Source organism: Gopherus flavomarginatus, chromosome 9 (assembly GCF_025201925.1).
Source record: "Gopherus flavomarginatus isolate rGopFla2 chromosome 9, rGopFla2.mat.asm, whole genome shotgun sequence".
Taxonomy (NCBI): Eukaryota; Metazoa; Chordata; order Testudines; family Testudinidae; genus Gopherus; species Gopherus flavomarginatus.
In genome coordinates, this window is record NC_066625.1 from 34,427,659 (window position 1) to 34,441,162 (window position 13,504).

General features: G+C 58.8%; 1 protein-coding gene across 1 annotated transcript in view; it reads left to right on the top strand.

Moving 5' to 3' along the window:
* The first annotated feature begins 4,271 nt into the window (after positions 1–4,271).
* GLIS2 (GLIS family zinc finger 2) overlaps positions 4,272–13,504 on the top strand; it is a 33,797-nt gene continuing 24,564 nt past the window's right edge. Inside the window, exon 1 of the mRNA XM_050968293.1 lies at positions 4,272–4,994. The gene's annotated coding sequence lies outside the window, so the exon portion shown is untranslated. The remainder of the gene's footprint in view (positions 4,995–13,504) is intronic.

A 13,504-nucleotide genomic window follows, 5' to 3' on the forward strand; every position in this document is an offset into this window, starting at 1 on the left:
AACATGGATGGGGACTGGAAAGAGGGGTAGATTACTAGTGTGGATCAATTCCTTTGTTCTGGGGTGAAGCTTCCCCTGGGGAAGGCTAGCTTTCTGTCCCATCTCTTCCACCCATGATCCCGCCCACACTCCACTCCTGCTCCACCACAAGCCCCACCCCAGGCTCCATAACCTCCCCACTCAGCCACCCCTGGCCACATCCCTGCTCACTCCCCTGCCCACTGCAAGACTCCACCCCCACCCCTAAGTGGGGAAAACCTCCAAGAGTGGAGGAGAGGAGAAGACAGGACAGGACTCACCAGGCAGCAGCAGGCAGTGGGGGCCTCAGGGAAGGAGCAGAGCTAACATAGTTCAGGTGTCCGGCAGCAGCTGCACCAGGGGAAGCCTCCCCTGGCCTATTGTACCTGCCACCCATTGCCTGCTGTGTATTCTTGTGCAGTGTGGGCAGCCCTCCTGAGCTAGCTGGATGGGGGGCTACAGCCACTAGCTGTTCCCCCTAGACCCAGCAGTTCTTCCCATTCCCCAGTGCCCTGTTCTGTTATTCCCTCCACCTCTGCCTCTCTGAGCACAGCTCCAAATGCCCCAAGCTGACAAGGGCCAAGCTCTGCCTCTTGATCAATTTTTCCTCTGGAATATGCCCGTGGTTTCTCTGCTCCCTGCAAACACATGAGGGCTGTTAACGGGCTGCTAATGCGGCAGCTGCTCAATCCTCACCACTTATCCAGCGCTGCTGGGAAAACAAGGGACATTTGTGCACATGCCATTACTGCATGGCCTCATGGGCAGAAGCCATGTTTCGGCCCTCGCTGGGCAGCACAGGTTACCTGTCACCCTGAGAGATGGGGTGTCAGGCCAGTAGAGTTCACTCAGGGGAGGGGTTATGGATTTGATAATCAGATTCAACCAACCCCTTGTGCAGTGCCTCAGTCAGCCCCAGGAGTCCAGGATGGCTTGAGGCCCTGGCCATGAGATCTGGAGTCTTTCCCTCTAGCTCAATGGCCTGGCTCCATTGACATTAACTCCTAGGTTACCTGTGGCCCATATGAAATGAGGGGCTGATCGCAGTGTGTTTCCAATTCACAGATTCTAAGGGCATCACCCACTCTGCCCTCCTGTAACACAGGCCAAAGACCTGCCCCAAAATAATTAACTTGCCCCCCTCACAGGCAGCAGCAAAGAAGATGAGGAATGATAGAACCACAGAAACTGAACTCCCCTGTCCCATCCGGCACGGAGCCTTTAGCAGCTTCAGCATTTTGTAAAGAACTCTGTGTTTTTAAAGGGAGAACTTTGGAATGGGTTTTCCACAAACCCTGCTGTGACCACTCACCCACCCACTCTCCAAGGAAGCTTGGCTCAGGCATCCAGGAGCCAGCCAGGTTTCTGCTCCTGCCCACCTTCTCCAGCAGCTGCCCCACTTCCCCCAGTCACTGGGACAGGAGCTTGCCAATGCTCTGATCTGTTCTGCCAGGAGGCTCCTGCTCCCCTGTCCACCCGTTTCACAGCTGGCCTCCTTTGGCCACAGTCACAGGGTGAGTTAGGGGCTCATCTAGGACCAGAGCTCAGGGCTCTGGCGGGTCACACGACCACTCCCAAAGAGCCCCACGAGCCAGGCAGTGACACAGTAACGGACAGTGAGATGGATCCAGGGGTGCAAGCCCCGTGGCTGGGGACCCTCCATAGCAGCTAGGCAGGGGGAGGGGAGCAGCCTGCACTGGCCGCAGTAGAGGGAGCTGCTGATCCAAGAGGGCTTTTCCAGCTCCTGTGCTTACTGTAACCCCCCCCCCCCCCCGCCCAGCTGGGCTCAGTTGGCCCTGCTCTTCTTCTCCCGCTGTAATCTCCCACCCCCACGGGTCTCCTTAACCCCCAGTCTCCCCCGTCAGCCCGTTCTCACACACAAACCCTCGCCGCGCACCAGGGCGCTCTTCTAGCGGGCCCCAAGGAAGCAGAGCTGAGCCCCCACCAGCCCGGGAGGGGAACCAGCCAGTGGCCCCTCTGCTGCCGCCGCCCTTCATGTTCCCCGCCCGGCCCCACCTGGGCCCGCTGCCCAGCGATCCCGAGCTGCCCCCTGCCCGCAGCGGGGAGTTTCCACTTAGTCACGGCCGGGGAATCTCTCCCCTCCCCGCGGCTGGGCGGGGCGCGAGCTCCAGCGCTCCCCCACCTCCTGCCTCCGGAAGCGGGGCGGCCCCTTGGCTCTGGATCGTGGGGCCCGGCCTGGGCAGCGGCCTCCGCCCGACGGAAATAGCCACAGGCCGCCCGGGCCATAGAGCCACCACCGCCCTCCGGCGAGTCACGCCCAGCTGCCGTGCAGCCAGGGGGCTCTGGTGACATCACGCGCTGAAGGTGGCCAGGGCGGCGCTGTGTGCTGGGCTCCCTGGAGAGACACAGGGACCTGCTGTCCCTGGTATTGCACCGCGGCCAGATTCCCTAGCACCTGCCCCTGCTTCGAACCGACTTGGCCCGGGCTCAGTGGCTACAGGAGCGGCCAGGGAAAAGCGGGTCTATTGGCTACATTTGCTGTCTCAAACGACATCACTTCCTGGGGGGAAGGCCCAAAAAGGGGCGGCTCCCGGGAGCGAGGCTGGCCGAGCAAAGCAGTGGTTGGCTGTTGTTGTGCTGGAGGTTAATTCTTATCCCGGTTCATGTGGGCACAGCTGTAACCTTAGCCCTTCCCCCTCTAAAGAGGCAGCGCGAGTCCTCTAGATAGCCCCATGATCGTCCTGGCTGCCCACGCTGTCCCTGAGTTCTGGGGTATCTGGAAATGCTCCAATCTCAAAACGTTGCTGAGGTTTCAGATTTGTAAAGAAGAAAGGGGACGAATCCTGGCAAATTCCCCTCCTCTCTGCCTGCCCCATCTGCACTGGCTTGGGCTCTTGTTACATCTACGTCTACAGCCCCCCTGTGGCTGCCCCCTTCTGCCCAAGTAGCAGGCAGAACTCCTTTCAGAATCGGGATTGGCTGCAGGGTCACTGGTGCAAGGTGACGGGCTCCCAGCCAGCGCCCTAAGGACCGTCCCCTGGCCTGCATGCACTCAAAGCCCCATGCTGGCAACAAGGAGTGGGCACAGAGCCCAGGGATGCTGCCTGGCCTTGCACTACAGTGGGGCACCAAGCCAGCCCCAGCTCTAGTCTGAACACACACACACCATTCACCCAGATACCTTGGTCTCTCCTTCCCTTCTATGCCCACGTAATTCACATCAGGCTCATTTACTGCAAGGATTTTGTACCCCCTCTCACGTGAGGCCCTCAAACCACTTTGCAGTCGTTAGTTCCCAGGCTGAGCCCGGCAGTTCCTCCTGAGGCTCTTCACTAACAGTAGCAGTTTTCCAGTGGGAAACTGAGGCAATGTGACCCGTCTGTGGCCACACAGCAAATCGGTGGCAGAGCTCAGAAGAGACTCCACCAGTCCTGATGGAACCACTAGACCTAGCCCCTTCTTCGCAGCCCCCGGAAGTCCCCTAGCTTAGGGGAATGGAAAAGGGCACCAGAAATTAAAGTGCTGCTGTGGAACCTGCCTCCTCCGGCTTCCCACCCATCTACCATCCTTTCAGGCCTTGCCGCAGGGCTGAGGGAGGGGACAAGCAAGGGATGCGTGTGAGAGAGGAATGCAGAGCAGCCATCGTTTCCTAACTGCTCCCCCACCAGACAGGGCCGGCTTTAGGAAGTGCAGGGCCCAATTTGAACAGTTTCGATGGGGCCCCGGCAGGGAAGACAAAAAAAAATGTAAAAAAAGCACTTGGGACTTGTACTCACCAGGCGGTGCTCCGAGTCTTCAGCAGAAGTTTGGTGGCAGGTCCTTCACTGGCTCCAGATCATCAGAGGCACTGAAGGACCAGCTGCTGAAGTGCCACCGAAGACCCAGAACAAGCGAAGGACCAGCCCAAGCGCTGCAGAAGACCGGGAGCGCCGCCAGGTGAGTAAAAATTAAAAAGGTGCCTCTAGCCAGGGAAGAGATTCTCAGTGGGCACGGGCGATTGGGGGAATTGGTGGAATTGGCCTAAAGCTGGCCCTGCCACCAGGTGCATTGCTCACACCCCTGGACCCGCAGGAGCTCGCCTCGCGTCCCTGCAGCCTGTGACCTCCCTGCTCCTGGCGCGGCGGGGGAGCTGGATTCCTGCAGGGATTTCCTGGGGAATGTGGGGAGGTGGGTGGTGGGCCGGGGCTGGGACTGCATTGTGCGCGTCCCTCCCCTGGCTGCGCTGTGTGCCTGCTTCTCCAGCCTGTCCTAGTGCTGCCCTCTAGCCAGGGGAGGAGCTGCTGGGGGGCATGCGCTCAGCTCCCAGGGTTTGGTTCAGCCTTGAAATGGAGAATTTGTCTGAAACTGATCAGCGCTGGTCAATTTCAGACAGCTCCGCAGGGCTGCAATAAATCACGCTGGGAAATAACACCCCCCTCCACAGCCCCCTCCATCCATCCACCCACCCACCATCCCTTCCTCCCTCCCCTCTCTTCCCCTGAAACAGGCGATCACCTCTGATCCGCAGCCTTTTCCTTTCAAACCACTCACTCCCGCCCCCCCCCCCAAAAAAAAGCCGGAGGAGAAGAGACGCTTCCATCTCCCCGCAGCCCTTGCTCGCTTTGCGCCGCAAGCCCCCTCCCCACCTAGGAGCCTGCCGCCTGGAAGCAGAGACCAGCCCCTCCACCCTCCTTCCCCGGGACGGAGAGACACAAATCCAGCGCTAGAGGCAACGGCAAACATCCCTGATCTCCGGAGCTGCAGATGTGGCGGAGCAGCCGACGGCCCAGGCGCTGGGGGTGTTCCAGGGAAAGCAGCTCTTTCTTCTTCCAGGCGAGCTCCGCATCTGCTTCGGCTCCTGGGGCCCCGTGGAAACCTGTCCTCCCTGCTTCACCAGTTTGCAGTCTGCTGTGAAAATTCCGGTACGATCCTCCGACACCCCCCTCTATCTCAACCCCCGTAGCAGGCAAGAGACACACAAAGCGGTGAGGAGCAGAGGCTTGTGTCGTCGTCCTCCCCCCGCCCCGGTAGAAAAGGTAAGGGAATCCGCGTTGCCTTCAGTGCACCGGGCTGTGATATTGCCAACTCTTTGTCGTGCTGTTTGCTTGTTGGGGGGGCGGGGGTTGGCTGGAGGAGTCACTTTCCGTGCAGATTGCAAGAGATTGGTTGCAGATCTCCCCGGATTTTTTGTTCTGGGGTGGGGTGGTCTTGGGCTTGATATGGTAGAACTAGTGCAGGGGGGAGCAGGTTGGTAATAACTAGTTTGTATGTTGATTCAGTAGGTGCCGCTCACCTTGTGCTGTTGTGAGACCTCCTATACCCCCACCTTTATTTTAGCTATAAAGCAGAAAACTTCAGCGTGAAAGTCCCCGTCCCCCCAGACATTTCTGGAAACAGCCATCAGTTGCAGCAGGCTGCCTTTATCTGGGCGGGGGGGGGGGGGTAGAATTCTGGATTGCGGGAGGAAGTTGTGTGTCATGAACATTCATTAAGTGGAAGCAAACGCTTTGTAGTAAGGGCAGGTTTCAAAGGAACACCCCCCCACACACAACTACCAGTAAACAACTAACCCCCCCCACACACACACACCTTCATTTCAATTTGGGTCTAGGTGCCCAGGGCTGCTGAGATTATCGAGGGAGTCACCCTCCAGTGAACCTGCCCCTCTCTCTTCCTCTTGGAAGCAGAAAGGACATTTCTTTCTCTGCCTCTGCCAAGCACTTCAGGCGCCCTAGGAGAAAATGCAGGGCAGTATGTATAAAATGGTGCTAACCAGACGCTCCAGCCAGCCAGGGCATTTAGCTGCATGACTTACATGATGCTCCAGACACCACTGGAAGGGAAAATAGCTATTGCAAAGAGAAGGGGCTCACAAGGGCAGGCCAGGTTTGGGTGTCAATAACTCGGGTCCTCAGCTGGACTGGTTTTGAGCCTTGCAGTTTTCTTATGGCTTGCTAGAGTGCTGCCAACATGCAGGGCGCTCCCCAGCGAGAGTGGACGGGACCCCTGCCCCGCAACACTTACAATCAGAGTAGGCCTGAATTTCATTTTGTTGGCTCTGGCAGTGAGTTTCTGGTGCCCGTGAGGGAGCCTGTTCTGGAGTGGAAAATGAATGGGAAACTGGGCTGGCACCATCTACCTGGCACCTGCAGTGAACTGGCTTTGTCCTTCCAGCAGGTCCCTTTGGTGATGCATACGTGTGTGAGAGCGTGGTGGCATGGCTAACTCTGGTGGCTCGTGCTTGTCTGTTTTGCCTCCTCCAAGGAGAGATGGAACCCAAGGCAGCTGGGCTGCATGCCCCTTGCTGTAGCACCTGTGCCAACGCGGGCTGGCAGGTTTGTGCAGCCATGTGTGGTCTCTAGTGGCATGTCCAGCTAAGCAGTTTGGTTTGGGAATTCACACGCTGGCACCAGCGGCGGCTCTAGGCATTTTGCTGCCCCAAGCACGGCAGGCAGGCTGCCTTCGGTGGCATGTCTGCGGAGGGTCCGCTGGTCCTGTGGCTTTGGCAGACCTCCCGCAGGCACACCTGTGGGAGGTCTGTCGAAGCTGCGGGACCAGCAGACCCTCTGCAGGCAAGCCGCCAAAGGCAGCCTGCCTGCCACCTTTGCGGCGACCGGCAGAGCACCCCCAGTGGCTTGTTGCCCCAAGAACGCGCTTGGCGTGCTGGTGTCTGGAGCCACCCCTGGCTGGCACCTCAGGATGTGCAGGTGCCTAGACCCCATGATCATGAGTGTGTTGGGATAATGGAGCCCATCCCTGGCTGGCCACGTGGTTTATAGTGATCTCAGGCTGTGCACTTCTTTGGTCTCTCAAGCTAAGCAGGATCTGCCTTGGCCAAGGTTGGGATGGGAGACATGCAAGGGAGGGACTAGAAGAAGTGGGCTATAGAGTTGCTGGTTCATTAGAGGACACTCTTCAATATGGGCCCAATGCCCCACCTTGGTACAAGGGGGCACTGTGTTGCCATCTGCTGGTCTTTCTGTGCCTGCTTGTTGTTATGGCATGATCTGGTGCTTTATACCCCAGAAGGGTCATCCTGGCCAAACCCTACCTGGGGTAGCTAAACCTCTTGTGGTAGTTTCATCTGGATAAGATCTTCTCTCCCATTCCCTAAATTAAACTGGAGTGTTGCTGTGCCCTGTTAAATGGCTGCTGGGTTCCCCTCCAGAGGTGGTAGCATTTCAGAGCATTGGCCTGCTAAACCCAGGATTGTGAGTTCAATCCTTCAGGGGGCCACTTAGGGAGCTGGGGCAAAAATCAGTATTTGGTCCTGCTAGTGAAGGCAGGGGGCTGGACTCGATGACCTTTCAAGGTCCCTTCCAGTTCTAGGAGATAGGTACAGCTCCTATTATTATTATTTATTATTATTGTAGTGGTGGGTGACGTGTTTGGAGTCTTAGAGAGGCAGCAGAAATGAGCGACTCCCTCTGCAAGACTCATAGACTCATAGACTTTAAGGTCAGAAGGGACCATTAGACTTGCCCTTCACTCCAGGCTGAAATTCGTATCCAACACCACAGTGCTGGGCTGAGCACAAGGATGCAGCAGAGGACAGCTGACATTTCTGTAATGTTGTTGTGGTCAGGTCATGCTTCAACCATGAGCCTTTTGGAAATCTCACCCTGGCACGCTCCAGTCTTTAGCTAAAACCCCACAGTCCCCAGACCTCAAAGGTCACCCCCCACCCAGCTCCCCACCCCTATGCCCAGCACCTCCCAGGGAAAAGATATTGAGAATCAATGGCAACAGTTTCTAACTGGGGGAGAGGGGAAGGGAGCTGGCCCGGGTATTGGGGCGGAGATCAGGCAGCAGGGCTGGGGATGGCTGTGCAGTGGGAGTCAAGGAGACAGCAGAGAGCCCCGTGGCTCAGCAAGTGCCTCTCCCCACTGCCCCTTACAGCTCTGCTCCCTGCCTGCCCAGCCCCGTGGCCCTCTGCACAGCCCGGATTTCTCTACTCCGCCCCATCTCATTCTGCTTCTATTGTGGACGGATGTTGCCACCAAGCGATACCAATGGGATGACTTCCTATGATGAGAAATACAGATTTTTACAAAAACCTAGAAGATCCCCTCCCCCCAGCCTTTGGTCGCTGACAGGCTGTTGCTGAAGCAGGAGGGTGATTTAGAGACCAGGGTACTCATCCCAGCTCAGCTCTCAGCCCTTGGGCTTGTCACCTCTGTGCCTCATTTCCCAGGGTAGCACCACGCCTGGCCACCCAAACATAGCTCGCTGCCTTCCAACCAACACACACCCAGCCACGGCACAGCCAGGGCCTCACCAGCACACTCACACGCACAGCCCAAAATGCGAGCACACTCAGCACCGTGCCTCCGTCTGTGGAGAATGTGTGTTCCTCGGGCTGGCGGTGTGATGCAGGGAGCGGGAGGGTGTACTGGGTGCTGGAGCTGAAAGAGGGTCTGTGGTGCAGCTGGTAGGGTGTGAATGTGTTTGCCTAGCATGGCGTATGGGTGGCCAGGTTGGGGAGGGGAGGCTGGGACCGGCGTTTGGGTGGCCAGGCAGGAAGAGGAAGGTGACACGGGTGTTTGCGTGGCCAGGTGGGGGACAGGAGGCTGGTGGGGGAATTTGGGTGGCCAGGCGGGGGACAGGAGGCTGGCGGGGTCATTTGGGTGGCCAGGCAGTGGAGGGCAGGCTGGCCTAGGCGTTTGCATGGCTGGCAGGTGAAGCACCAGAGGGCCCCACCCCCCAGCCTGAGGATCCACACCCCTTCTCCGCCAGAGCTCCCCCTCCCTGTGGCCACCAGCCCTTCCCCCCCAGCCCTGGAGCAAAGGGCAGGCAGTGCGTGGTCCCCCTCTCCTGGCCCTCTAGCACAGGGCAGGCAGGCAGCACACGCCCCTCCCCGGCCCAGCTGCCAAGCACAAGGGAGATGGGCAGCATACAACCCCTCCCCCTGCAGCCCCTGAGCACAGGGAGGACGTGTGGGCGGCACGCACCCCCCCCTCGACACAGGGCAGGCAGCCCCAGTGCCTCCAGCCCACTCCCCCAAGCTGGGGCCCCCCAGCACAGGGCATCCCCAGCCATCCGAAGTCCTGGCCACTCTAGCCCCAGCCCCAGCACGCTGCTTCTCTGAAGAAGAGCAGCCTGCCTGGGCTGGGCCATTGGGGCCAAGCAGGGAAGGGCAAGCAGGGCTTTGGAGAGGAGCGTGGGTGGGGTCACGCCAGGCTGTTTGGGGAGGCACAGGTGGGGGAGGCACAGGGTGTTTGGGTGGCCAGGTGGGGGAGGGTGACATGGGCATTTGGGTGGCTGGGTGGGGGAAGGGAGGCTGGGTGGTGGTGTTTGGGTGGTCGGGAGGGGGAGGTTTGGGTGGCCAGATGGGGGAGGGGAGGTTGACATGGTCCATAAACATTGGCTTTCCCTGGTGATGTCCTGTCTGTTCCGCGATTGCGTTGCTAGGAAATGCGCTGCAGCAACCTGAACTGCAGGTTCATGATGCCCTGTGGTGGTGGGGCCATGTGAGGTGAGCGAGGGACCCCCTGACAGTGTTTGACGGGCATGAGGGCAGGCCAGTAGCTGTGACAGGCCAGCCCCACTGAGTGCTGACAGGCTCAGCGTGTGCCCCACATCTGCATTGAGATTCTTGTCTCCCTCCATCTCCAGGGCCCTGAGTTGGCAGGAGTCCAACTGAGCAGAGCCCAGGCAGAGAGAGAAATCAGCAGTAGGAGGTTCTTGTAACAGGGACCAGCGATCACTTGTTTGTCCCTAGAATGATCACCCAGGTGTATTGGCCATGCAGGGCCTCAGGCAGGTGTAATTTGGAGGTTGGGGGAGTGGGGGATCCATGTCTGAGGGGGGAAAGGAGGAGACCTTTCTCTGGCAGATGGATTGGAGGAAGATGGTGGCTGTCTGACTCTGCTCAGGAGCTTGGGGCATTAGAACAAGTGCTGGTGGAGCTGGGGTAGGTGGAAGGCAGAGGGGCAGGATCTAGTACCACAATAGGCATGGAGTGGGGTGTTTGGGGCTGATCTCCAGGCGTTGCACATTGAGAAATGTCAGCTAATAAATTCCCCTCCCACAGGGGTCTGATATTCAACTTCTCCCTCTCCCTGGGGTCCTCTGACTTCTGCACCAAGAGCTTGGGAGGCGACTGCATTGGGCCCCGGAGTTCAAACCCTGCCCATGCTGAAATCGCTAGCGTGCGTTGCCTTCGAGAGCCCCCCTCCCCTGCAGAGCCCCCGTCAAGAGCAGGGCCCTACATGGCCTGCTGGGGAGAAGGAGCTGTGCCATGAGTTCTTACCACTCCTAGTCCCATGGACCGAGGGTGCCAAGTGGCACTTGCCCGCTGCCATGGTTCAACCCGGCTGGTTTGCTTTGTTGCCCATGTACTGCAGCATGCTGAGCCCCTTCTCCGGTGGGTCACCTGTCCTCCCAAAGCCTGAGCCAGACCTGCCCACCCTCTAGAGTCCCTAACCCCTGTGCTGGGGTGAGAACAGCCCTGATCCTGCCCTCAGACTGCCCCACTCGTGAACTGGGCCCTGTCTGCAGCAGGTTCTCCCTCCTTGCGTCTCTCCACCTCCATTCCTCACCTCTAAGGCAGGTGCTCAGGGGAGCCAGAGCTCTCTGCATTTGGCTCCCTTCCCAGGGGAAAAACCACTGGGAAACAAACAGATGGAGTGGAGTGGGCTCTGTGAGCAATCTGGCCCCGTCCCTGCCCCGGGCTCCCTTCTACCCCCAGGCCCAGTAGCCAAGACGAACCGATCCTGCACATCCTGGCTTTCTTGTATCCCCAAGTGCCCACCTTGCAAAGCCCAGGGAGACCCCAGCCTGTCCCATGCCTGCGGGCCCATCCGGGGAGCCGTGTGATGTGGCTCAGCTGAGCGTGCGCTTTGCCACTCCCAAAACTGCCCGGAACTGTGCATTCATTCCCGGCAGGGGGGCAGTAACTGGCTGGCGGAGCCTTTCCCACACTGAAGCACAGGAGTGTCTGCCTCGGTGCTGGACCTGTCCTCTAGCCCTGCCATGGTGCTGAGGGAGGGTTGCCTGCAAAAGCCCTAGCCCCTGGCATTTCCCAGGGCCAGCCTGTCAAGATGCAAAGGGGCAGGGAGCTAGCAGATGGACTGCTGCCCTCGCGAGGCCTCGGCAGACGGCCTCGGTGCCAAGGAGGCTGCGAGCTGCTAAAAGACTCTCTTGTTTGAACGGCTTATTTTGCAGCTCAGGGCCACGTCCTGCCCAGCAGCCAAGATGAGCCGATCTGGCTACTGTGTGCCGGGGCTGGGGCCATAGGGAGCAGCCACCCGGCCTCCTGATCAGACCACCAGCTGCCAGCCTAGTGCCTGCACGGCCCCCTGGGTAGGACACCCTGGTGGCTGAGGAGAGACGGGTTCCCACTCTTCCCTCTGCACAGGGCCCGTCTTGGGTTAGGAAAGGAAGAGGGGTCTGCAGGGCGTGTCCTGGAGGAGGAGGGACTAAGGGGCATCAGAGGAGGTGGCAATCCCAGCGTGGGACCCATGTAGCACAGGAGTATTCACAGTAACCCACTGGACGGCAGTAGTGCCCATTGTGCCAGGTGCTGCCCAGTGAGAGACCGACTCTGCCCACTGAGCCAGTCAGACAGAGGAAGGATTCTCACCCCACTGGCCAGGTCTGCAGAGACGAAGAGACTTGCTCAGAGTCCCCCAGGCAGCCTGTAGCACAGGTGGGAACTGGATGCAGCTCTCCTGGGTTGCCGTCCAGTCATCCTCCCTCTGTATGTGCCAGGGACACTTTGCCCCTGCGACTAGCCACTGCAGGAGTCCCAGCTCCAGCCAGTCTGCAGGCGCTGGGTGCACACACTGGGAGCCGGGCCACCGTGGCAGCTGGCATCACTCTGAACAGCCCGGGGATGTGAGGGGGATGTTCCCCTGCCCAGCGTTCAGACGCTTTCTTTCCTAGCTCGGGCGAGATTCTCTCCAGTGTACTGGAAACACCCTGCACCTCCTCTTACAGCCTCTCCCCTCCCCCAGGCGCCCTAGAGAGGGTCTGGCCCATCCATGGGCCAGCCAGGGCAGTTCTAACAGCATGGCAGGAGGGGCACAGTGGGGTGGGACACGAACATATCCGGCAACCCCTGATGAAACTCCTATGGACACATGGGGAAAAGGAGGAGCAGGACACTGTCAGGTTCACTAGCCGGCCATGTCCTCCTGACAGACCAGCGTTTGCTTTTTCCAAGATGGTCAGGGAGGCAACCCCATGCTCTTTGTGTCCCTAAACCTTCCATTGCCAGAATCTGGGACTGGACAACAGGGGATGGAGCACTCGATAATTGCCCTGTTCTGTTCATTCCCTCTGAAGCACCTGGCACCGGCCTCTGTCAGAAGACAGGATACTTGGCTAGATGGACCATTGGTCTGACCCTGTACGGCCATTCTTACCTTCTTATGGTCAACCCTCTCCCTATGTAATATTCCTGCTCCTCTGTTACCCAGAGTCTTCCCAGGAAAGCCAAGAGGATGAGGCCTGACTTTCTAATGGAAAAAACAAACAGCAAGCCAACTGACCCTTCCACGCCACTGCTCCTCAACAGAAAGACTGGCCCGGGCCCATCCCGTCTCAAGGCAGGGTGCCACGTGACTCCGGCCCAGCTGTTAGAAGTACCATCTGGCTGATCCACGCTGCCTCCTCGTCTGGGCAGCGTATTCCACAGCATCTGTGTGGCCTCTTAAGAGCTCTGGGTTCAGTTCCTGTTGCTGCTCTCCTGCATTGTGGGAAGGAGGTTCTGGCTCCTCCAGACCCAGGCTGGGGGCTGGTGGGCAGCCCCAGCACCTCTGTTGATGCTGGTATTGCCATCACTGGTGGGACGCACAGTGCCCCTCTCACCCTACGGGGCTGCCCATTCAGGCCTCCAGCCCTCCTTTCTCAGGGCAGGATCCTATGACCTCCAGGCCGGGCCCGAGGTTGCAGACCCTCGGGACTCTCTGTGATCCCCTCCGTGGGTCTGAGTTCAGTGCAGCACCCGCTGTCCCGTTCTGCCAGGGCAGGGGCAGCCGGTGCCCAGCCTGAGCTCCTAAGGCAAAGTACTGTTTCCTCAGAATGAAAGTGTCTAAAACACACGAACCCACTGAGCCGCGTGCGGGCAGGCCTGGCTGGTCTCCTCCTGCAGGGCTGTTTCTGGTTCCAGCCTCCTGCCTCTCAGTGAGTCACCCTCTTCCCAGGCCAGGCTGTTTTACTGCTCAGGGCCCTTTGTCTGCTGAACCAGGTCAAACCAGGCCGGGGGCTATTTCCAGGGGTGGAGGAGCGGCTTCAGCTGTTACCTGCTTTGTTCCACTCCTGGGGATTTGCATTAGTTACACCTAGAGTGACCTGACAGCAAATGTGAAAAATTGGGATGGGGTGGGGGGTAATAGGAGCCTATATAAGAAAAAGACCCAAATATTGGGACTGTCCCTATAAAATCAGGACATCTGGTCACCCTAGTTACACTTCACACTTCCCCCACCGTCATGGCTGCAGGAGGCCTCCCTTATGTGACTCATTTAGCCAGGAATACAATCTCTGCCAGCTCGGCAGTTCATGGATAGTGTTAGCACAACCAGCCTCAAATGCTCCATGT